The sequence below is a fragment of the Rhinolophus sinicus genome, linkage group LG02 (genome assembly GCF_036562045.2).
Source record: "Rhinolophus sinicus isolate RSC01 linkage group LG02, ASM3656204v1, whole genome shotgun sequence".
Taxonomy (NCBI): Eukaryota; Metazoa; Chordata; class Mammalia; order Chiroptera; family Rhinolophidae; genus Rhinolophus; species Rhinolophus sinicus.
The window spans coordinates 152,941,023-152,966,389 of NC_133752.1; the positions used below are offsets into that span (position 1 = coordinate 152,941,023).

The window sequence follows — 25,367 nt, forward strand, 5'->3', positions numbered from 1 at the left end:
TTATAATGGAAGCATAGTATTGCATATTAGGAATGTATTATAAATTATTTAGTACCCAATTGCTGAACATTTAGATTTTCATTTTCCTTCTTTAAAAATAATGTAATAAAGGCATTCTTGTCTTAATTCTGACTTTACTGGGAATTCTTCTAGAGTTTTGTTGTTAAATATATTAGTTCAGATTTTCTTTGTCATGTTTAAATACAAGGCCTGACAATTAAGTTTGCGAACTTGTTACAACGATGTTGCTAACCTTTTTTGATATCAGAGGGATTATTCATTATGAACTTGTAGCAACTGGACAAACACTTAACCAAGTTTACTATTTGGAAGTGCTGAAAAGGCAGCATGAAAAAGTTAGACGACCTGAACTTTTTGCATCATGGCCCTTGCATCATGACAATGCACCAGCTCACACAGCACTGGTTGTGAGGGAGTTTTTAGCAAGTAAACAAAAAACTGTATTGGAACACCGTCCCTACTCACCTGACCTGGCCCCCAATGACTTCTTTCTTTACCCAGAGATAAACGAAATATTGAAAGGAAGACATTTTGATGACATTCAGGACATCAAGGGTAATACGATGACAGCTCTGATGGCCGTTCCAGAGAAAGAGTTCCAAAATTGCTTTGAAGGGTGGACTAGACGCTGGTGTCAGTGCATCGCTTCCCAAGGGGAGTACTTCTAAGGTGACCATAGTGATATTCAGCAATGAGGTACGTAGCACTTTTTCTAGGATGAGTTTGTCCGACCTCATAGGCTTCCTCTATGCCAGTGTAGAGAGATTATTTTTCTTTATGAATAGCTGCCAAATTTTAGCAAATACCTTTTATCTGCTATTGAAATGGTATTACTCCTTTGACTTATTAATGTGATGAATCATTAATATATTAATAGATAATCCTGCCTGCATTATTGGATTTACCTTTCCTGGTAAATAATTCTTATTATTCTTTTTGATAATAAATTGTTGAATTTCATTTGTTCATATTTCATTTATGATTTTGAATCTATATTCACTTGCTGTTATTTTTAACTTCACCAGGAACTGGCTTCTAGATGTTTAAAGGATGTGTCATTGCAAACTTCAGAGGCTTGAAAATAGACACACCCGGTGGCCTAGGAATCTGGGATGTCTTCCACATAGCTCTCATAATAAGCAGCTGCTTTAGTCCCTATTAAAAATGGGAAAGAGAACTTCCAGCCTCTGCTGTCCCGAGTGATTCTACCTCTTCCTCAGGCCTCTACTTTGGAGGACAGGAACAGGAGACAGCATCTGATCCGTGTATCATTGCCTACCTCCACCCAACTCCAGGTAGCCTGCAATCTTTTAGAGGAAATGCTTCTCTCTTTGTAAAGATGGGTTAAGTAGGAGCCAGCCACCTCAACTTTTTGATGAGAAACAGGATCTAAACAAATTTAGGGTTAAATTAAAATTAACTCATTTGGATATCTTGAATCCTTGGTAGATTTTATTTAAAAAAACTTAAGATGATTCTTATTAATTCAGTTTTTAAAAACTGAACTGTTAATATAAAGACATATTCATTTTTATAAATTATAATGTGAATGAGAAATAGTGGTTTTAAAAAAATTTTTTATTTTTGTATATTTATTTAGGATAATTCTTCTCCCCCCCCCCCCACCCCAGGACTAGTAGAACTAGAAGGGAGTTACTTTGAGAAAATACTGTTCACCATTAGCTAGAGAAGGCCCATTCTGTGATTAAGACAAAAGATCTGAAAGGTAATTGTGGTTGTGGTAAAGTCAGTTTATGATAATAGTTCTGAAGCATTCCAACACACACTTTCTCTGCTGGAATATAGGCAAGTGGCATTCTTCATTATTTCCACCCCTAAGTGTAATCACGTCACTCGCTATTATTAATTTATCTGTTGATTGGGATTTGTTGTGTGGATTAAACGGATTAGCATATGTAAAATATTTGGATTATTACCTGGCACATAGTAAGCTCTCAATAAACACTAGCTGCTGTTAATTATTATGGGGGTAAGCAGCTTTTGACATGACTCGCATTGATCCCTACCTCCTTGAGTGTGACTAGACTGAATTGCTACTAATGAGTAGGATATGGCAAAAGGGACAGGATGTCACTTCTGGGATTACATTAAAATAGACTGTGACTTCCATTTTGCTGGACTCTCTATTGCCTTGCTAGCTTGCCCACTTTTGCAAACTGCCATATTGGCACAGAATTAGGGTAGCTTCTCTCTAAAAGCCTGCAAGAATCTAAATCGTATCAACAACCGGGTGAAGGAGCTTAGTGGTGGATCCTTCCCCAAGTTGAGCCTTGAAATGACTGCAGCCCCCGAGATGACACCTTGGTTGCAGCTCATTAAAGTCCCTGAAACAGAGAACCCAGTTAAATTGTACCCAGATGCCTGACCCATAGACACTATGATGCTCGCTGTTTTAAGCCCCCAAATTTTGGGGTAATTTGGCCTGCAACAATAGATAATAATATAATTTCTATTAATATTATGTTTATAAGCAGTATAACAGAGTGAAGACAATAGACGCCAGAGCCTGACTCTGAAGTTTGAATCCCAGAACTGTCACTTACTAGCTATTTGACCTTGTGTGAACTACTTAATCTCTCTGTGCCTCAGCTTCCTCATCTATAAGATAGGTATAATAGTTGTGAAGGGTAAATGAGATGATATACTAAAGACCCTGGCACATAGTAAGTGCTGTATGTGTTGGGTATTATTTTATGAAGAAACTAGTGCATAGCCAGCTTTAGCCATCAGTTCTGCCTTTCTATTAAAGTGCTTTGCAAACAAGAATGCCTTCTAATTTTAGTTTGTAAGTACATTTGGCCCAGTGCTAAAGTGAGAGACGAGCAGAAAGAGTAATAATTTCTACATTATTTTGCAAGGAAAAACTGTAAGACCTTTCAAGTAAGCCTTCAAGTTGAGGAATTGGCTTAGTTCTCTGAAAAAGAAGTGAAATTCCGTGCTACCTTGTCTTCTCCCCTCACATACCACATATTACTGAGATGGATTACAATAGGCAGGGGAGTGAGCCCTGAAAGAGTTCTTATGGTGGCAGGTTCAACATAGGCCTAAAATGAAATGCTGAGTCAAAGAGAAGCCAGCAAAGTACTTAAGTTCTAGTAGTCCAAGACAGAGCTGGGCAGAGGCAAGGGCTAAAGAAATAACTTCCCTGGGTAAGAAATTGAATCTTGAGACAATTTAAGATAAGACAAAAGCAAGCTTGAGAACAAAGAGGTCATTCGTTGATGCAAGGATTCGGTGCCAGAGCCCTCTAAAACACAAAACTTATACATTTGTATAGCACTTTTCAGAATGTACAAATGTTTTGGTATACAGTGTTTTATTAGGTCCTCACAAGGACTGCGGAAGGCAGCACTGATATGTTAATCATTCTGAGATGAGGCAATGAAAGCTCAGAGGGTTTAAGTTTCTTACTTGAGGTCATACAGTCACTGCACGGGATGAGATTCGAAACTTCTTTCTGATCTGTGTGATAGTATATTTGGTCTACCGTAGTTGCAGTGTTATTTTTGTCAGCTTCTGTGTCATTCTGGATAGAATTATTTAGGACTTAAACATGCCTGACTGGAAATGTCCCCTATGTGAACAGGGCATGGCAGACAACCTGTAAATTAGCTGGGATTTTGAATTCCGAGTTACAAGCAGGTTGATTTTATTCCAGTTAACATACCCTACTTTTCTCCATACTATTCCTGCCCTGATGCTTTTTTTTTTTTTTTTTTTTGACACTTTTCCCCAAATTCCTGAAATCTTTTGATTAGAATCCATTAGAAAATGTTAAGTTTGGGCATTGAAAAATGATTCCCTGTCTAAAATCTACCCTGCACTACCTACCTGTGACATTTTCACAGTATGATCCTGGAGAAAATTTCCATACAGAAACATCATTTGTTATAGAGAAAAAAAAAAGGCCCTCGATTATGCTTTAAAAAAAACTGTATTCATGATATAACATTGTAATATGAGGGTTTTCATCTAAACTTAAATTTATGTGTTGAAACAAACCATATACATGTCTTTATCTTTCTTTAAACCATATACATGGCTTTATCTTTCTTTTCCAAATACTATGCATCAGTAATCTTTATGTTTAATAATGGATCACTTATAAACGATGTGTCTGGGACCCAGAGCCTTCCCTAGTAACCATTGTCAAGAAAAAGATGTAAAATTGTCATGTCCATGTTGAGAATTTTTCCTCTCTTCTTAACAGTACCTTCATGATGTAACTGGCTGCGTGTTTCTCAGTGAGGTATTCTCAGATATGCTGTTCCCTGGAATGGTCTCTGGACCCCAACTTTTCTGTTACTCACCTAATCCACTGAGTGCCAGATGCTATGTTAGGTTCTCTGGGAGGTAGGGTGAAACCATATGTAAACTCATTCATTCATTTATTGAACAACTATTTACTGCCCTCGTGGAGCTTATATCCTATTGAGGGAAATATTTAATAAACAAGATAGTAAATAAAATAATGAAGTAAAATGTAGATTGTGTAGTGGGAAGTGATAAAGATTTAAAAAATCAGAAAAGAGGTTTCAAAGGAGGATGGTTTTGAAATTTTAGATAGGTGGGTGGGGAAGGCCTCCCTGAGAAGGTGAATTTTGAGTAAAGAAGTAAGGAGAAAGCCTAAGTGATAGGACATAAGCCATGGTACAGTGAAGGTCTTAGAAGGTGTTTTGGAAACACACATGGTGATGGTGATACACCCAACACTCATAAAATACATATTGTGTTCCAGGCAGTGTTCTAAGCACATTTATCTAGATTAATTCGTTTAATCTTCAGCTCCATTCTAAGAAAACAGTTACCTATAAGAAAGCAATTGGTTTGAGGTGGGATTGGGAAAGGAGATCAGGGAAGGCTGCACAAAATGGATGACATTCAAGTTGGCCCTAAGGGATGAGAGTGAGTGTTGGGAATGGGTAGCTACTGGATGCTGGAGAAGTAGAGACAAAAGTGAAAACATATGCAAAGTGCAGAGATAGAAATAGCCTTGGTATGACTGGGGGTTGCGTCTAGGAGTCAAAACTATTTTTAAAAAATTATGCTTTGATACTTTTCTAAGGGCAAAAATTCTGTTTTATTGAAGATAACATCATAAAAGGACAGGGGAGGACTAGTTTATACTTATGAAGCCACAAAGGATCTTTTTAGGGACTAGGCTTTATTGGGGGACAAGTGATAGGGGGAGAAAAAGACTTCCACCCACCAGGGCTGACTTATCTCAGGGGGAAGCCAGGATTTAAGAAACAAACCAGTAGAAGAAGCACTGTCTGGTTCCCATAATCCCTTTCTCCAATCAGGTAGCTATGATTGACTCCAATCTTTTAAATGGCTACCTCTGCTTAAATATTGGCCAACTTTGGAGGTGCTAGGGTGTATATAGAAAATATCCCTGCCTTCTGATTTTTGTGTACATGTCACTGATTTCTTCCAGTGTTCAAAAAGTTTTTTTAAATGCTTGATAATTTCTCATATAATATTTCTCCAAACTAACATTGAGGTGTTTTGTGCCTCTTGATGAATATCATGCTAAAGAAATTCTTCCCATCTCCACGCTTCTCTGAAAACACCCAGTACAAGACAATGATAATTTGAGTATTTTAATGTCATTGTATTCAGCTAGGAAATTACTTCTGCATGATGTTTTCACAATTTTTATTACAAATAACAATGAATGGGAGGAAGTTTTTCTTGTGAGATTACAAGGTTGTTAAAGGACAACAGATTGTTCTCCTGAAGTGGTCGACAGAGCTGCCTATGCTTTTGCAATATTTTAATTTAATAAGTATCTTTAACTAGTAAAAAAAAATCTTTTTTCTGGATGTTCTTATTTATTTTTTTAAAATTTATAGTGTGGAACAGTGTATTTCTCCAGGGCCCATCAGCTCCAAGTTGTCCTTCAATCTAGTTGTGGAGGGCGCAGCTCAACTCCAAGTCCAGTTGCTCTTTTCAATCTTTAGTTGCAGGGGGCACAGCCCATCCGCTCTAACCAACTGAGCCCCTCTGGAAGCTCAGCTGCATCTCATTGTTTTCAATCTAGTTGCGGAGGGCACAGCTCACTGGCCCATGTGGGAATCGAACCAGCAACCCTGTTGTTCAGAGCTTGCGCTCTAACCAACTGAGCCATCCGGCTGCCCCTGGATGTTATTTTTTTAAAAGCATAAATGCCTCTGAGAATTTATTTAAATCCCCCAAGCCTTAATCTATTGGCTGTGGAACAAAAGGCATCATCAATGACCTAAGTAGGTGACATTTTGGAATGGAAATAAGGAGTTTGACCTTATGTCTCAGTTTATGAATATGTTAATAACGATTAATTTGCTCTCTTTTGTGGATTTTTGTTCCAGCAGCTCTTTAAGAACTTTGAAATGGCAGCTTGCCAGGTGACTCTCTCTTTCTCTCTCTCAAAAGCAGGGCACAGTTGTAATATTTGAGTAATAAAAACAACAGTAGACAAGCAGAGGAAGGAAGAGGCTAGGAGGAAGTCATTTCAAGTTTCTCCTGTGTCGACATGTTTATTTTTTAATTAAACCAAAGATATAAAGTGGCTATGATTCATGCAGTATGTTAGGTTTTAGTTATACAAACAAATAATTAAAACATTGAAAAATTAAAATATTAGCCTTGAGTTATTGTTAATAGCAACAGTGTCAACAGTGCACACACATTACTAAAATTAAATTGTAGAATTCTCTCACCAGAGTGACTAAGTTATTAAAATTAAATCAATGGAAGAAATCTATACCAAATAAGCCATCATTTGACATTGAAATGAGTTGTTTATATTCCACAGGGCTGTACCCTCAGTCCTCTTCTCTTCCTCCCTTTTCTGTTCCCCTGGGCAATTCGCTACCCATAGCTGTAACTATCTTCCATAAACTGATCATTGCCAAATCTCAGCCACACCTCTGACTGCTGTTGTGAGTTACACACTTGGTTTTCAATTACCGTGTCATTCTAGTTTGGGAAACATAGCAGGCAATGTATCTCCAAATATTCTCCTCTTCTCCCAATTTTTGGTTAATGATACCATGGTTCATCTATGCTCAAGCCAGAAACCTATGAACGCCCTCTCCATCAGTCTCCACATCCCATCGGTAACTTTCTCCTTCTGCCTGTTCTACCTTTGTAACATCCCCTGAATTTATCTCTTCTTTCACTGCCATTGCCACATCATGGCCTCATCATTTCTCACATGACCTCTAACCTGGTATCCATACCTTCTTGCCCTTCCAACTTATTAGCTATGCTTTGGCCAGAGTGACCTTTCTAAAATGTAAATCTGATCATGTCATTCTCACGCTTGTCATTCCAAGCCTTGTCATCACTTACAAGACAAAGCTAAAACTTGTTAGTACAGTCTGGCTTTTGTCCTTGTTCCAGGCTCATCTGTTGACCTTCTGTTGTACCTTGTGTTTTGCAGCCATGTTGAATGACTCAGGATCCTTCAAATGATCCTCTCTTTATCCTAAATATCATTTTCTGGAATGTTTTTCCTCTATTCTTTATTCAGAAACTTTCTTGGCATACTTTAAGATTCAGCTCAATGCAGTCTCCTTCAGGAGGCTTCTTTGAACTCCATAGACAGGGAAGTACATTCTCCTTTGTGCTTCTACAGTGCCTGGTTTGTATTTCTGATATACCATATATCTCATTGCTATAATTATTAATTGATATGTTTCCCTCCCTAAAATTTGATTTCTGGAAGGTGGGAACAGTGCTCTCCTCATTTTTTTTTTTTTCATTTCCAGTGCCTAGGATATAGCCAACAAATGTATAAAGCCACACTATATACCAAGAACTATGGGAGGTGCTGGGCTATACAGATAAACAAGACAGATAACATAGGTATATTCACATCTACCCATTTATCTACAAATTGATCCTCCCTCCTTTCCTCCCTGTCTCCCATCCATCCAACAAATACTAGTTGAGGGCCCACTAAGTGCCAATGCAGGCAGACCTTGTTTTACTGCACTTCACTTTATTGTGCTTCACAGATGTTGTGTTTCTTACAAGTTAAAGGCAAGACCCTCTACCAGCAAAAAGATTACGATTCATTTTGTTGCTATACTCACATTATGGCAGTGATCTGGAACCCAACCTGCACTATCTCCAAGGTGTGCCTGTACTGTGTGCTCTAACAGTAAACAAAAGTGTGATCTCTGTTCTTGTGAAGCTTATGATCTAAGAGAAATAGACGTTAAGAGAGTAAGTACATAAATAAATTATCGCAAACTACGAAACGTCTATGGAGGACAAGAACAGAATGTTACAAGACAGAAAGTAACATAGGGAACATTCTTTAGATTGGGTAGTCAGGGAAGACTGATCTGCAAAAGTGGCAAGTCAGTAGACAGTAGGCTATAAGTGGTAAATTAGTGAACAAAGTAAAATTATAAGTGGTTTGTTGTTCTGGAAAAGCACATTCCTTTACTCTAGTATGCAAATGGCCAGCAGGTTCCTGAATGGTCAGGGGCTGAAGGTCACAGGTGATGAAGCTTCTGAGAGGTGGACACTGCTTTTTGTCAGGGCCATTGCCATCTTCCACAAAGTTGGTAAGACAGGTGTGGGCAAGAGGAGAGAAGGAAGGTGTCTTGTGGCTCCCTTCCCTGAGGTTTGAGTTGATTAAGGGCACAGTAGGACTGGAGGGTATTTTTTCCAGGAAGCCTTCTTCAAGCAGACAACATTACTAAGGACTGAGGCCACTTGCGGGTCTTCAGTCGGATTTCTTTACTATTAGGTTGGTGCAAAATAATTGCGGTATTTGCAATTATTTTTAATCTTTTAAACCGCAATTACATTTGCACCAACCTAACATATGACTCTTTTTCTTTTATCTTTACTTGTCTTATTAAAGACATCCTCTGTTGACTAGCTGAGCATTCTTTGGCTTTATGTAATAATTTCTTGCTGCCACAATGCTTGCTATTTGATATTTTTCTATTTCTTATTCATTTACTTTCTATCTATGTAGTCTTTTGTCATCCTGTTTTCACTTGCCTTGCTTCACCATAAGTCCTCATTTGTAGACTAAGGATTTTTAATCTTATTTTATACTTTTATGACATTTTATTTCTGATTTTTTTTTTTTTTTTGCTTTTTATCACTTTGATGTTTTAGCTTTTTAATTGTGGTTTCTATGCATAGCTTATATTTTAGTTATTTTTAATGCTATCATTTAAAATTCTTGACTTTCAGAATTTTCATGTTCTTTATTTTCATTTTATTTTCTATGTAGTTTCTTAGGTTAAAATTAAACTTTCTGAATATAAATTTGTTCATTAATAAAATTTGCAAAACATAAAAATACAAAAAAGAGGAGGTGGACAGGTGGTTCAGTTGGTTAGAGCGTGAGCTCTGGGCAACAGGGTTGCCGATTCATTCCCATATGGGCCAGCGAGCTGCGCCCTCCGCAACTAGATGAAGACAACGAGCTGTCAGTGAGCTCCGGGGTGGCTGGGTGGCTCAGTTGGTTGGAGCACGTGCTCTCAACCGCAAGGTTGCCGGTTTGACTCCCCCCAAGGGATCGTGGGCTGCGCCCCCTGCAACTCAGATTGAAAAAGCAATGATTTGACTTGGAGCTGATGGGTCCTGAGAAAAACACACTGTTCCCCAATAAAGTCCTGGAAATACACACTATTCCCCTATAAAGTCCTGTTCCCCTTCCCCCAATAAAATCTTTAAAAATAAATAAATAAATAAATAAATAAATAAATAAATAAATGGAAATGTCCCTGGCTTAAAAAAAACAACCACACACAAAAAACAAAGAACAAAGTAAAATTTATCTGTAGTTCCATCATTCTGAGATAACCACTGTCAAGATAACATGTATATATGTTATTGAGAGGAAGTATGTATTGTATACACACAGGTGTGTGTGTGTGTGTGTGTGTGTGTGTGTGTGTGTGTGTTTTGGACATAACATTACTGCTGTATCCTAGTTTTTTTCATTTAGATTTATATCCAGGATATTTTACTGCATCATTAATATTCTTTAAAATTTTCCTGGTGGATTCCAATATATGAGCTCTTGGACAAGGAGAGAGTTATTATCTATTCTGAACTGGTTTGGACACTTTATTCTCCCTTGCTTGAAAAGGATTTGACTAGCTCAGACACATTCTGAAGGAGATTCAAGTTCTCATGCTTACCCTCTGGTTGTATCATCCATTAGACTGGATAGAGGCTATTGGAGCTTATCAGGTCCCCTCATCAGAAATATTCCCAGTTTTCATCTTTGTCCAGCATATTGTCTTAGATGGCTGGAGCAGAGGCTATAAAAAACCAGATGGATTTAACCAGGAGTCTCAAATACAGAAGCTCATAGGATGTTAAGTCTAGATATTACCTGTTATCCTAAAAGGTCATTTGGAATGTAGTATGGTCATTTCATAGACCAAATACCATTACGGTGTATACTTACATTGATTAAGCATGCTCTGAAGGCCAGCTTCCATTCATCACTTTCCTGGATTCAGAAAAGTTATAGGGACTTTGGGGGTACAGTTTTGTTAAAGCTTGTGTCCCATCGAGTTGAGAGAGGAGGCTGGGTTAGCAGTAGATGTGGATAATGGTTATAGACTGTGCTACTTAATGCCATTGTTCTCCTTGTGTAGAGCTCCCCATTCTTTTTCCTTATGAAGGACATCAGGAGTCCTGTAGGGAAAGTCTGAGGAACCCCTATGTCAACTTACTTTATTCCACTATATTCTCGTGAAGCACCTCAACTCAGGGAAAGGAAAATGAGCTTTTGGGATCCAGGCATGACATCAACTCCATTACTGTCCCATGATTGGAGTTGGGGTGCAGAACCTCAGTTGTTTCTTAGGTTAGTGAGTGGTCCTAACACTCAGCCAGAAACTTGGAATCATCTTTGACTTCTTCCTTCCCTCTCACGGCTAATAAATCATCAAAACCCATCCATTCTAATCCCAATATATTATATAAATTATATAAAACAATCATTTTAATATATCCACTTCTCTTCAATTCTACTATCTTTGTCCTGGCCTCAATGATTTTTCACCCAGATTTCTTGAAAAACCTTCCTAATTTCTCCTTCATAGTCAATCTCACCACCCTTATTCTACACTCCCTAGTAAAATAAGACTTTGTGTCACTCCCTGGGTCGGTTCAAGTTCTCTGGGAAGCAAATGCCAAGACAGAACTAGAATTGCAAGAAATTTATTGGGGGAAATACCTGTGAAAGATAAAGGAAAGAGAGAGGAGTATACGGAGGGAACCTCAGACCATGGTGTATGGGAGAGAAGAGAGGGGAGGAGGGAAGATTGGGTAGAAAGAGGCTCAGACTGCAGTTCAGCTGTGAGAAACCTTGGTCAGTCTGATGAGAAGTCTTAGAGCCTAGATCTCCTGTGAAAGGGGCCCCATGTTGGGCAGTAATGGCCTGGCTCTAAAACCTCTGCTACCCTGTGTTCTGTTATTGACTGGAAGCATCCCAGGGGAAGCGTGACCTCAGTGGAAATACTAGGGTGGCAGCTGGACGCTGTTAGCAAACTACACTCCTTGCATCTAATCCTCTCCTGAAGGAAGATTCAAGTGGCATATTCCTATGGCTACACGCTTTCCTTTTCAGAACGCTTTGGTAGCCTCTCCCCTGAGCTCCTTAATGTGGCTCACGAGTCCTGATTCGTGTCTATCTCTCCAACCTCATTTCAATTTTACCTTTCTATTCCATCTCTCAGCCAGTGAACTTTCTTCTGGGCTGGACACTTTGCATGAAATACTTTTACCTCTTTCTCCTCATTTAGATAACTCTTACTCTTCAGGTTTTTGCTAAAATGTTTCTTCTTCCAGTAAGTAGAGCAGGACTTTATTTACTTCCCTTCTGTCCATCCATCCATGGACCCAATTCTGTTTTAAAAGTAATACATGCACATGGTAAAAACAAACAACAGCAACAAAACAGGCTCAATGTTCAGAGGTAGTATCTCCTTTTGGCCATTTCTGGTTTTAATCTTGTAGACACTATTGTAAACACTCTAATTATACCTCTGTTTCTTGCTTTATAAAATTTGAGCTGTGCCTGTTGGCTTTGTGTTATGAAAGGGGAAGAATTTTGTGCATTTATATTCATCCCCCTTTCTCTTTCCCTCTCTACCTCCAAGTTTTAGTTAGGTTTTTTTTAAAAAAAACTTATTTTTTCTGTTTATTTTTTATAAATTTGTGATTCTTTATATTTATATTTAATAACGCCTGCTCTATAAAATAAGGAAATAAGCACAGCTCTACTTCCCTTGCATACACCTCTCCTGTTCCTTCTTCCTTTTATCTTATTTTTAACTATTCCATTACTTGTATATTGAGCAAGGCTTCTATTATTTTCTTTGTATTCTACAGAAAATACACTTGTTTTCCATTCTTTTTCTATAATTCTTAAAATTTAAAACCAATAAGTTGCATTTATAATATTGACTATGTAAATATACATTGGAGAAGCAAGTATGTGATTGAATGGAAACGTTCATGAGTTAAACCTGTCCCATTAGAATAAGAATGTTCCAAGCCTTCTCTTTTCTTTCCCTCCCTGCCCCCAACAAAAAAAGCCTCAAAATTAATTGGGTTTCCAATTGCTTTTCTTTTTCTTGACAGGAGAAATATATGCCATTATTTTATGAGTAAGGCCCTCTGGATTTTAATCACACAATTTGTACGCTAGAACCTCAGCACACTGCAGAGCTGTCATCCTGAAACCTCTGGACTCTCAGGTCAGTGCCCCTGTTCCTTGAATTTCTATTTTCATTTTACTGTAGTATATCCTCAAGTAATTTTTTTTCAAGAAGGCGACATAGGACATACATTTTCTGAGTGCCCTAACAACACAGTGGCACTCCTGTGTAATAAGAGTTGTGCTCTGCAGTCAGACTTCCTGAGTTCAAAGCCCAGCTCTGCCTCCTTTAAGTGGCTTGATCTTCCGCAAGTTTCTCAACCTCTCTTGGCCCCTTTTTCCATTTGTGAAACCAAGGGTCATAATAGTACTAAATTAATGGGATTGCTCTGAGGATTAAATAAATAAGTTAATAATTGAAAAGAACTTGGAACTGTACCTGGTTCATAGTAAGGGTTCAATAAATATTAGCCATTACTGTAAGCCTAAAAATGTCATAATTTTCCCTCACCCTTGACTAATTGTTAATCTGAGTATAGAATTGTAGATTCAAAATCACTTTCTCTGAAATTTCCATGGGAATTTAAGTGATACTGTTGAGATGCTTAATTTTATTTCCTTCGTAAATGGCCTGCTTTTTTTATTTCCATCTTCTAACCATTCTGGGATATTTTTGCATTTTTTATTTGTATGCGAAGTTCTAAAATTTCACCACAATGTGGCTAGGTATAGTGTTTTTCTTTCATACTCATTAGCACTCGGCGAATGCTTTCCTTCTGAGGATTCTAGTTTTTCTCCCAGTTACATTTTCTTCTATTAATATTATTATTTTTTCTTCCTTGTATTATCTCTGCTTTCTTCTTTTGTAATACCTACCATTTTTGCAACTTTATTTCAAGAACACTAATTTGGTCTTTAACCTTATTCATTCTATTACCTACTTTTTCTATTTTTTCTTTTAACAGTCATATTTTAAGGCCTCTTTCTTATGTTCTTATTGATCTTTTTTGTAGCAGCCTCTTTTTGTTCTATTCTTGAAATATCCTCTTAAATCTCCTTGGGAAAACGATTTTTAATTTATGAGAGTTCTTTTCTGTTCCTTGTATCATCTCTTATCCTTCCTGATCAATTGGTGTTTGCTGCTTATTAATCTTTTTCTTTCATGCATGAAGTTTTCCTCAACTGTTTGGTTGCCCGTTTATATTTAAGGATAAAGGACCATGCCCATTAGTATATGTAGGCAGCCTGGGTTTGTGTAGGTCTGATTAGATTGTATAAGTCTGATTACCCAACAGCTGACTTGGGGTAAGTGGGTGGTTCCTGTGGGTCAGGCATCCTTTACAGTTCATGGGCAAGGGATGGGCAGGCAATGGCCAAGGTAAGGAGGCCTTCACTCTTGGGGTGGAGCTGACTCTGAGCTCAGCCAATCACAGTGGGCTTAGGAACCTGCAGATCCAGCACACAGACTTGTATATTTTCTTTCTACTTTGTTTTGCAGGCCCAAAGTTCCTTCAGGTTCTTTTCTGCATTTTTTGTCCAGTCCAGCAGCCACACCCAGGGAACACAAAATACTGTAATCAGCTGCCCTCTGTTCCTGTGAGAAGAGGATAGGGAGTTTAGTTGCTCCTCACAATACCTACCCTTCAACCCAAATGGCTTGATCGTTGTACCTGCAGACTGTGAACTTGGATCTCTCCACTCAGAAGAATGGCTCTTACCTCCTCTGCAGCTTTAGTCTATTGATATTTGGAGTCATGACTTCCTTTTTTCTGATCATTTGAGCCCATCTGTTTTCTAACTTCTAGAAAAGCATCACTATTTTACACCTGCTCAAGGCATGTTTTAGTCCATGGATTTATTCTATTTCATATTATTCCTAGGTTTTAATGGCTCATGACAGAGAGAGATGGACTATGCTCATTCAGTCACTGTCTTAGTCTGTTTGGGCTGCCATAACAATACCATAGACTGGGTGGCTTATTAACAACAGAAATTTATTTCTCGCAGTTCTGGAGCCTGGAAAGACCAGGATCAAAGCACTGGCAGATGTGACATCTGATGATTCCTGATTCATAAATGGTGGTCTTCTCTCTGTGCCCTCACATGGTAGAAGCGGCAAGGGAGCTCTCTGGGGTTTCTTTTATAAGAGAACCCTATTCATGGGGGTTCTCTTAGCCCATTCATGGGGGCTCTGCCTTCCTGAATTAATCTCCTCCCAGATGCCCCACCTCCTAATACCATCACGTTAGTGGGTAGGATTTCAACATATAAATTTGTAGGGACACAAATATTCAGTCTATTGTAGTCATCTTGAACTAGAACTTTTCCACTAATTCTTAAAAATTAAACTTAAAAATTTATTTTATCTTTTGAATAGATAATACATTCACATCATTTGAAATCACAAAGTATAAAAGGATACTACTGTGCATTTAGAAAAACCCTGGCTTAAATAAGAGGCAGTTTCTCGGATTAAAAATAGGAAATTTATTTACTTTCCCCTATGAACAACAGCAGAAAAAGTAATCTTAGACTTCATAAAAGTTAGTTGTGATTCTAACATTTTGATTTTTTGGATGGGGTCAGTCATAATTAGGAAAATTCCTAAGCAGGATTAATAAAAAGAGTTTCTTTCACCCCTACCACCATCTGCTGAATACATCTCGGTTCCTCCAAAAGTTAACTACTATCATGAGATTCTTGTGTAGTTTTCAGAAATTTTTTTTCATATGTTCACATTTGCTTGATATGTCTTCTTTTATTTAATCCAAGTATAATATACTATACAGACTGTTCTATATTTTGCTTTTTCTCTTAATAATGTATCTCATATATATTTTAAAATGAAAAGCATCCTTATTTTTTTACATCCATGTAAGATTCAATTTTAGGAATATGCTATAATTTATTTAATCAGATTCTTACAACAATACCTCAGTGAATAATACTGCACATGTGATATTTTGCACGTGTGCAAGTATACTGTAGGATAAATTTAAAGAAACACAACTGTTGGGGCAAAGGGTACATGAATTTTATATTTTGCTAGATATTGCTAACTGGACCTCCATAGGGGTTGTATCAATTAACACTCCCACCAGCAATATTTGAGAATGTCTTTTTTCCTCCTCAAACCCACAATACAGTGCATTATCAAACTTTGAGTTACTTGTTGCTATGATGGGAAAATTAATATCAACATAGCTTTAATTCGCATTTTTCTCGCTATGAGTGAGATTACACATATTTTCAAATAGTTAAGAGCCATTTTATTTCCTTTTATGTAAATTGTTTTTACAAATATTTTGCCCATTTTTCTAATTCGTTTTAAAATCATTTTCTTAATCAGTTTTAGAAGCTTTTTAATATGTTGTCTATGATATGAGTTGCCAGTATTTTTTTGCTTTGCATTTATATTCTGAGTATGGTGTTGCTATGGTCTGAATGCTTGCATATCCCTCTCCCCCCAAATTCATATGTGAAACCCAACCCCCAATGTGATGGTACTAGGAGGTGATAAAGTCTTGAGGGTGGAGCCCTCATAAATAAGATTAATGTCCTTATAAAAGAAGCCTGAGAGCTCCCTTCCAATGTGTGAGCTTACAGCGAGAAGACAGCTGTCTATGAATCAGGAAGGTTGTTGTTCTCACCAGCTCCTGAATCTGCTGGTGCCTTGATCTTGGACTTCAGAGCCTCCTGAACTGTGAGAAATTTCTGTTGTTTATAAGCTACTCTGTGTATGTCATTTGTTATATAGCAGCCCAAACAGACTAAGACAGATGTGTTTTTCTATGCAGTTGTTTTTTATTTCGATATGCTTAAATTTACCATATTTTAATGGCTTCTGGGTTTTATATCATAGTTAAAGACCATCCCTACTCTGAGGTTACACACACAAAAAAAATACCATATGTTTTCTTGTCGTCCTTTAGTTTTACTTTTGTATGTTAAAATTTTTGACCACATTGGGGTTGGCTTCATGTTAAGTGTGAAGTTTTAATCCAACTTCAGTTTTTTTCCAGATGGGTACCCATTTGTCCCAACAATTTATGCACTCATTTTTGATTTGGGCATCTAGAACATTTCAGGGTCTGAGCGTGAGCAAAATAGTGTAACTTTTTTTCATTAGAGTGGTTTGGGAGCCAGGTGCAAGGCCAGCAGAGGAAGGCAGCCCCTGGGCTCTGGAACGGTGAATCGCAGCCACGGGAGGGAGCCACCAGGATCAGCACACCTGACTGTGTCCCTTTGACCCAGTACATTCCCTTCATCTGACTTAATTTTAGAGAGGGTCACTTCACAGTAGACTTTCCTGGGACATAGCTTGTTGCTGTTCTAAATGTGAAGTTCCTTATCCATTGGGTAATTCTGTTGGTTTTTAATATCATATGCCCCAAAAGACCTGGATTTCAGGATATTCATTTTCCCACATTTTCATGCATTTTGAACTTTTATCTCTAGCCATCAGAGAAAAACCTTTGGGCAAAAGTAAGAGTAGTTTGGAAGCCTTTTTCTATTTAACCTCAGGGGAGTGTGGGTAAGCTCCCTGACTTATATGTCAGGAATTTCTTTCTTTGGTTCTGATTTATTATCTTGACAAGATGAATGGGATTTGTCTTCATACTTACATAGTCCCTGCAAAGGGAATACATCACCTGATTGGCTATATGGCACCTTTTTATATTCTTTCAACTGTTATTTATTCTACACACTCTCCAGTTGGTTGAATTGCTTCTGCGGACCTCAGTGCCAAGACTAGAGGTATGTTCAAAGGAACCTTCCTAATATGGAATTGTTGGGGGATGGGAGAGCTCTTCCTGGAAGCAGTTTAAAAAGACAGATACATTTTCCTACACAGAATATTTCTCCCCATATTTATTTCATAACCTAATCTGTGAGAGCTAAAAGGAAGAACATGGGACTCTGGAGAAACCTCTCCACACTTTTTTTAGAAACTAGTATCATAGATTAGGTTAGTTATCGTACCCATAGCCTAACTACCATGACTATTTTAGATTGTGTGTAAAGTGATTATTTACCTCAGAGTCTTCCTGTATTCATGATTAGACCAGGGGACATTAGGAGATGAACAGTAGCATGAAACAAAGGGCTGCAAACTATGGGTTACATTTTGCTTTTTGCAAACTTTTAACTTCCTTGTTGAATTGGAAGTCTGGGCCTCTCATACCAAAATGGCGCTTGAAGTGCTGGTTTGCTTTAGACATGGGCATGCACTACAGATCCTTTAACATTTTGTGGGAAGAAAGGGTTAGGATTGTATATGATTATTTATGACATACTGACTTTTTTTTTACATTCCGTACCATTGCTGTGAATAAGCTATGTACTAACATGCAGTAATTATTAAGCTAAGAGTGTAATAAAGACCCTAGTGTGTTTATGCTTATGTACATCATGCAAGTTGATAGGAATTTGCCAAGCTCAGTTTGAGGCCAAATTTATATGCCACCTCCAAAGGGGTATAGAACCTAATGGCATGTTTAGTGTCCTAACCTCACTGAATGTTTCATTTTGTTTTTCTGACACTTATTTTTCCTTCCCCTAATTTCTTTACTTAATTACGTTCCTGTTGTATGTGAAGCCCATCTTCAATAAATTTACAAGGAGATGATGTATAAATGTGTTTTAGTATTCCTTTGTTCTAAAACAGCTCAGTTCTTGTTTAGGAGTGGTTCTGAGAGGGTTACTATTTGATGTTAATAGATACCTATGCTCTCATTCTATAATACTATCCTATGGAATTATAGTGGTGCCATGTTCTGTCCAAAACACAGTTCTCTGTGACTAAGTGTTACAAAATGGTGAGATCAGCATTTTTGTAGCCCATAAGCTGCAAGTAATGCAAGCTTGAAAATCAATTGTGTGCAATTTTCTGTAAGACTGATTTTATTTAGAAGAACTACATTCCTTTTTTAGGTATTTGAGATATAATTTCTTACTTTGGGAATTTATAGAATAGAGGTTATAAATAGATCTGATTTTATTTTTAGGCTGGTATCCTATTAAGACACATCGAAGGAGTAATAATTCTCCTTTCACTAAAGTTGGCATAGTTTATATGTTAAAAGGACTGTGGCACTTCATAGTTTAGTTTCAGTACTCATATAATTATACTGCCAGTATGTTTTTTTATTCAAATTCTTTTTTGGGGATGAAAGTATACGGCAAGCTTGTTTATTTACCTACTTATTAAGTAATTATTTACTGATGGCCTACTGTGTCATTTGGTACTAAGCTCTAGGAATTCAAGGGTGAACTGAGGTACATCTCCTGGTCTAGAGGAACTTACAGGCTACAGTCAAAAAAGCAAACAATTAATTACAATATAATATAATAATTCCTATATGGATACACAGATAACTTTCAGTAAGAGCAGAATAAGAGCCCTTCAGGCTGTTTGGGTGTAGCATTTTAGCTGAGGCTTGAAGTATGATAAGAGTATTCCAACTGAAAGAGCAACAGAGAAAATAGCATGTGCAAAGGAAGTATGAGAGCTTGGTGTATTTTGAAAAAAGGGGGGAAAAGGGACAGTAGCTTTATTATTGATAAAAACTGCATTGGGTGATATAGCTTAGGTGGACAGTCATCCTAGGCTTCTCAGTACTTCTTCCTGAATTACATTTACCTGCTAAACTGTAGCTCCTCTTCCTCAGAGGGACAAATCCTAGCCCTAAAAAATTACACTATCCATGACAATGCAGTGTAAGCACAGGGAATATAGTCAATATTGTAATTACTATATGATGAAAAAGGGTTACTAGACTTATATGGTGACCACATTAGAAGGTATATAAATGTCAAATCACTACGTTATACACCTGAAATTAATATAATATTGTATCCCAACTATACTTTAATAAAAAATTTAAAAAGACTACCCTACAGATGAGCGGCAAATGGTGTATGTCTCCAGTTTGGCTGACTCTGAAAAACTAAGTCAGTATGATCCCTGAAATTTACCAGGAAAATCACTCAGGCTTCCTGAGAAGGTGTGATTGGGGGTGATAGGCAATTTGAAAGAGAACATGTATGTTACTGTGGCAAAAGTCTCCTAATATTAGACCAGGGGAAAGGATGTAGGTGATGGTGTACATTGAAAAGTTTGGAATTGGGCTGTGGTTTTCATTCCCATTATAGTGAGAGCATTCAGTGTGAAATATGAAGGCGTCAAAGGAGGCACGACTAGAGGCAGAAATTTCTTAGGAGGCTTGGTAGTACTCTTGAGAGAGATGATCTGGACCAGTCCAAGGGTTGTGGAGATGCTTAAGAGCTAAAATCAGTAGGAACTGGAGTTTGATTATATAAGGAAACCAATAAAGAAAATTCTAAAATGACTCTAATTTATGACTTGGAAAAATTGATTGTCATTCAGTAATTTAGGTGATATAAAATGAAAGCAAAGGGGCAAATTCAGTTTGGGGAATGCACTGAGTTGAATATGCTTCGAGGAAATCCGAGTACAGACATTTATTGGAGATTGGATAAATGGATCTGGAGGTAAGAAAGGGATGTATAATGCAGTGTAAGCACAGGAAGTATGGATAGAGATTTAGGGTGATTAGCAATTTTCTTAAAGCCAAAGGCATGATTAAGTAGGTGGGGAGAGTTTGTAGACTAGGAAAACAAGGTGGTCCTACCTCTGCACTCCATGGGCCAGAATGAGTCTGTCTTTTTTATCCTATCTAACATTATGTTTTCTCTCTCTATTAGAATATGGTCAGGTAATTTAAACTTGAACTCAATCTCAGGTTAACAATGACACTCCTATTTTTTCCATACAAATCAATATATTATCAGAGTGTAAAGTAGAGGCAAAGTCTGAACTATAGGCATTAAGACATGAGTAATTCTGACAATATTTTGTAGCTGTAACAAACTCAATTGACTAAGGCTTAGAATAAATATTTATTTAGACATTGGATAGGAAGTATTGATAACGCCAAGTCATTGTTCTAAGCTTTGTGCATTGGCTAAGAGCACGATTCTAAAGCATGTATTCTCAAAGGAGGCAATATAGCAACCCCTCCCCTAGAGGGCAAAAATTGTGATTTTTTTTGTGGGGCAAAAAACCTTAGGTATAACCCTGGTTGTCTCCATGGCTCAACCCTACCTGACAAATCTTGTTCCTTAATATTTAGTTTTTCTTGTTAAGGATAATTTAAAAATTTCTCCTTAGAGGCTAATGATTAAAAAAGAAAAAAATGCTGACAAATACTATTCTCAAGACATTAAGAAAATAATTTGTAGAAGCTAATTTTAGGTATCTTCCCTATGATGTCTGAGATAGACTAATTTGTCAGGTTTTTTTGTGTTTTGGGGGGTTGTTTTTTTTCCGCTAGGGTTCAGGTGGTAAAGAGAGTGGAACAAAATCACTTGAGCTAATTGTGAAGTTTTTGTCATTATTTGGTGTAAGGTTTGCAGGAAATGTGGACATCTAACTCTATCAGCCTTTACCTCAAGATTTACTTTGGTTATTGGCCGATTTTTTTTTTTTTTCATCTGATACTATAATATTCTGGGTTTTAGCCAACATATATTAAATAACTGTGTGTAAATTATTCTCTTATTGGCAATTTGACTATTAAATCCAGACTCTATAACAGCTTCTTGGGTTTAGGGATTAAATCTTTTATTGGTGGTCTGTGTACTAATCAGGATTTTTAAATTATGAAAATAGAAATGGCCTCTGCATATCCTAAGTGCAAAAAGATTCCAAGGGAAGGTTGGGGAGCCAGACTGCGAGCAGGTTTCAAGCAAGATGAGGCACAGCCAAGATCCTGCCACAGGCTGCCTCTGTTTAGGATAATGCTACTGGCACAGTTGCCACTGGACAGGCTGCTGCTGGCAGCACTGCCTGCATGAGTGCCATGAAGAGACTGTGCTCTAAGCTACCACAGCTGCTGCGATGAATCTGACCCTGTGCCTTTGGTTACTCCTTTCAGTTTCAAAGTCCAGGCAGGAGCCTCTGCTAGGTTCTCCTCTACCTGCCAGAAATCAGGGAATATTCCCTTTTAGCTTCATAGTGGGGTGTGGAACCTGCTCCCCAACTAGTTTGGGATTTCCCCCACATTGAATGGGGATTTGTATTCTGAGAAGCCAAAAATGCCAAATGGTCCTTACCATATCAATAACTAAGATTTGAATAATGTTTTGCAATTTGCAGAGTGCCTTGGAATATTTTTCATTTGATACTTAGTACAACTGGGAAAGTATTTCAGTTTTTGAGATGAGGAGGCTAAAGCTCAAAGAGTTTAATTGACTAACCAAAATTTGCAATGCCAGGGAAGAAACAGAAAATTTTTGAGCGGCTGGCCTATGTTAAATATAGTCCTAAATGCTTTCACACACAGTATCTTTTCAAAAAATACAATTAATATTTTATTTAACCATATATATGTACATCCAAATATTAACGTTTGAACATGCAATCAATATTTAAAAATTATCAGAGATGGTATACATTCTTTCTCATACTAAGCTTTCAAAATCGAGTGTGTATTTTCTTATAGCACCTCTCAATTTAAAAAAAACACACAAAAAACACAATTTATGCCATAAACTTATCCACCACCCACAAACTTTTCTCCTGCCCTCTTTTTTATTATTATTATTTTGTGATAAGAACACTAGTGTAAAACCTACCCTCTTAGCAAAGTTTTAAGCATACAATATAATATTGTTAACTAGAGGTGTTATGCTTTTCTACCCCGTGCCTGAGCATGTTTTCTAACTGGGGCTGCAGGAACTACATGTCTCAAGTCTCCTCTGACTCGTCCCCACAGCTGCTGAAAGGACTTTCTTCCTCTTCCTATGTGGCAGGAAGCCACCTTTGGTCATATCCTGTATCTTCCTACTCTGTGGCTTATGAGAAAACATCTGCTCTTGTCCTCCAGGCTTGGTTCACAGAGAGTTAAAATACCAGCATTGGGAGATTTCCTAAAACAAACAAAATAAAACAAAGAAGTAAACAAACTCCTAATTCTCCCTTAAGTGTCTGGCTCTTAAAACCCAGAAAACGAGAATTGTCATGATTATTTCCTCTTCTTTGAATTATTTTAAAGTGTATTTTGAAAATTAAAGCTAGAAGAGGATTTCTTTGTTTTAGATCTTTACTACTCAAAGTGTGGTTGGTTCTCCTCAATCAGCACCATCTCAGCTTATCCTGGGGCTTATTAAAAATACAGACTCTCAGCCCCCATCCCAAACCTGTTTGAATTAGAATCTGCACTTAAACAGGATCCACTGGTGATTTGCATGTACATTAAAATTTGAAAAGCAACCATCATTTTTTGGTGATTTCTGCTCTATTCCTGAAGTATCATCTCAGCCACAATGGGGAAAGAGTGACAGATTTACCAGGAATTAAAAATACATCAGAAAATTATATGTATCTCATCCCTAAAGCCAGCATCGTATTTAACGAGAAAACACCTGCCTGAGTCAGGAATATGGCACGAATGGCCAATATCATTATTATTATTATTATTATTTTATTAGTTTCAGGTGTATAAAACAATGTAATAGTTAGACATTATACCCCTCAGAAAGTGATAACCCCCTTCCCCCAATCTACTACCCCTCTGACATCACACACAGCCATTACATTTCCACTGTCTCTATTCCTTATGCTGTACTCCACTTCTTGTGAATATATATATATATATATTAATATATACATATATATTAAATTATAGATGACATTCATTATTATTCAGCTTCAGCTTCAGGTGTACAGAGCAGTCACCAGGCATGTACACCGTCCCTGAAGTGATCTCCCTAATAAGACATTTCAGATTGTATCTGGCAAACAACAACAACAAAAAAAAAAATTGAAAAAACACTACCAAAACAAGAGTATTTAGTAAAGTAGGAGGTTATAAAATTAAAATATAGAAAACAATAGCTGTCATATTTAAAAATGATAACTTGTTGGAAGATAAAAAGACCCCCTTTATAATTGCAACAAAAATAACAATAAAAGTACCTAGGCATAAATCTAATAAGAAATGACCCAAATATATATGAAGAAACTATAAAATATACCTGAATTACGCAAAAGTAGACATGAGTAAGTAGTAAGTCGTACCATGAGTTTAGATAGGAAGAAACTCTATATTGTAATGATCTATTCTAATAATACTGTATGTTATCATGTTTTTTCTTGAAGCTGAACAAATTGATTATATATTTCATTTGGAAAAACAATTAAACATAAATAGCCTGGAAAACCTTTAAAAAGAAAAGCAACGAGGTGGGGCTAGATCACAGACCAGATGTTAAAACATATTACAAAGTCTATAATTAGAAGAAATTATATTGACAAGTGAATAAACAGACAAACTACTGGAATCAAATAGAAAATCCAGAAATAAACCTAATTGCACATGGAAATTCAGACCATGATAAAAAACAGCATTTGAAATCAGTGGAGAAATATAGACTTAAGAGAGTGATGTTAGAACAACTAAGTAGCCAAATGAAAATGAAAGAATGAATTCATCTGTATACTGTATGAATATACCAGTATAAATTCTAAATGAATAAAAGATCTGAATGTAAAAAATGAAACTGTACAAATACGAAAAGAAAACCTGGGTGATTCCTTCATAATATGTGAGTAAAAATTTCCTAAATTAAGGAAAAATTTTAATAACTTTGGCTAATTTTTAAAAATTGTGCATCACAGAAAGCCACTAAACATGCAGTGAAAATACAAGCGACATCTGGGGAAATATTTGCAACTTCTCTCACAGGAAAAAGGTTAATATGTCTAATATCTAAAAATGTTCTACAAATTGAGAAGAAAGCAAAATCTTATAAATCTGGACAAGAAATAGGTACAGAGTTAACAAGGAAAGAAATGCAAATGGTACTTAAAGATGTGAAAAGATACTTAACCTTGCTCATAATAAGAGAGATGAAAATGAAAGATATGTGAATACACCATTTCTCACCTATTGAATTGGCAAAAATCCAAGACTGTAACAATTAGATTTTGTTGTCGGGGTTGTGGTTGTGGAGAAATACACGCTCCCGTACTTTGCTGATGGGAGTACAGCCCTGGTGGAAGGAACTGGTCCATATGTAGCCATATTATGCAAGCATTTGTGCTTTGATCTGGCAATTCCACTTCAAGGCATCTTTCCTAAAGTACGGAATGACATACTTCTAAAACAATTCACAGTAGTCCTATTTGTAATTGCAAAATAGAAAATAACCCAAATGTTCAATAAGAAGAGACTAGTTGAAATAAACTATGTATGTAAATCCATACAATGAAACACCATGAATCATTAAAAAAAGATGATCCCTATATCCTTCTATGGCTATAATTAGATGAAACTAGTCAAAGGCATAACACTGTTTATGACATGCTACCTTTTAGCTAAGACGGTGGTGGAAAATGAATATAATATTAATAAAACAATGGAAGGATAAAACAAACTACTGTAAATGGTTTTCAGCTGAGGAGTGAGGAAGGTAGTAACAGGGTGGATGGGATAAGAGTGGATGCTAGACTTCTCTAAATGTGGTTTTTTGATAGTTTGACCTTGGAGCCATGTAAAATGTTTTTACCCAATCCTAAAACAAAATGAGATAAACATTAAGAAAACAACAACAAATAAGGCAATCCATCAACATTGGAAACAAAATGAAGCAAAATAAACAAATG

General features: G+C 36.9%; 1 long non-coding RNA gene across 1 annotated transcript; it reads left to right on the forward strand.

The window, feature by feature from the left end:
* The first annotated feature begins 536 nt into the window (after positions 1-536).
* On the forward strand, positions 537-16,208 carry LOC141570108 (uncharacterized). The gene is made up of 3 exons (XR_012494002.1): positions 537-717; positions 12,661-12,776; positions 14,175-16,208. It is a non-coding gene; the product is annotated as an uncharacterized LOC141570108 (long non-coding RNA).
* The last annotated feature ends 9,159 nt before the right edge of the window (positions 16,209-25,367 follow it).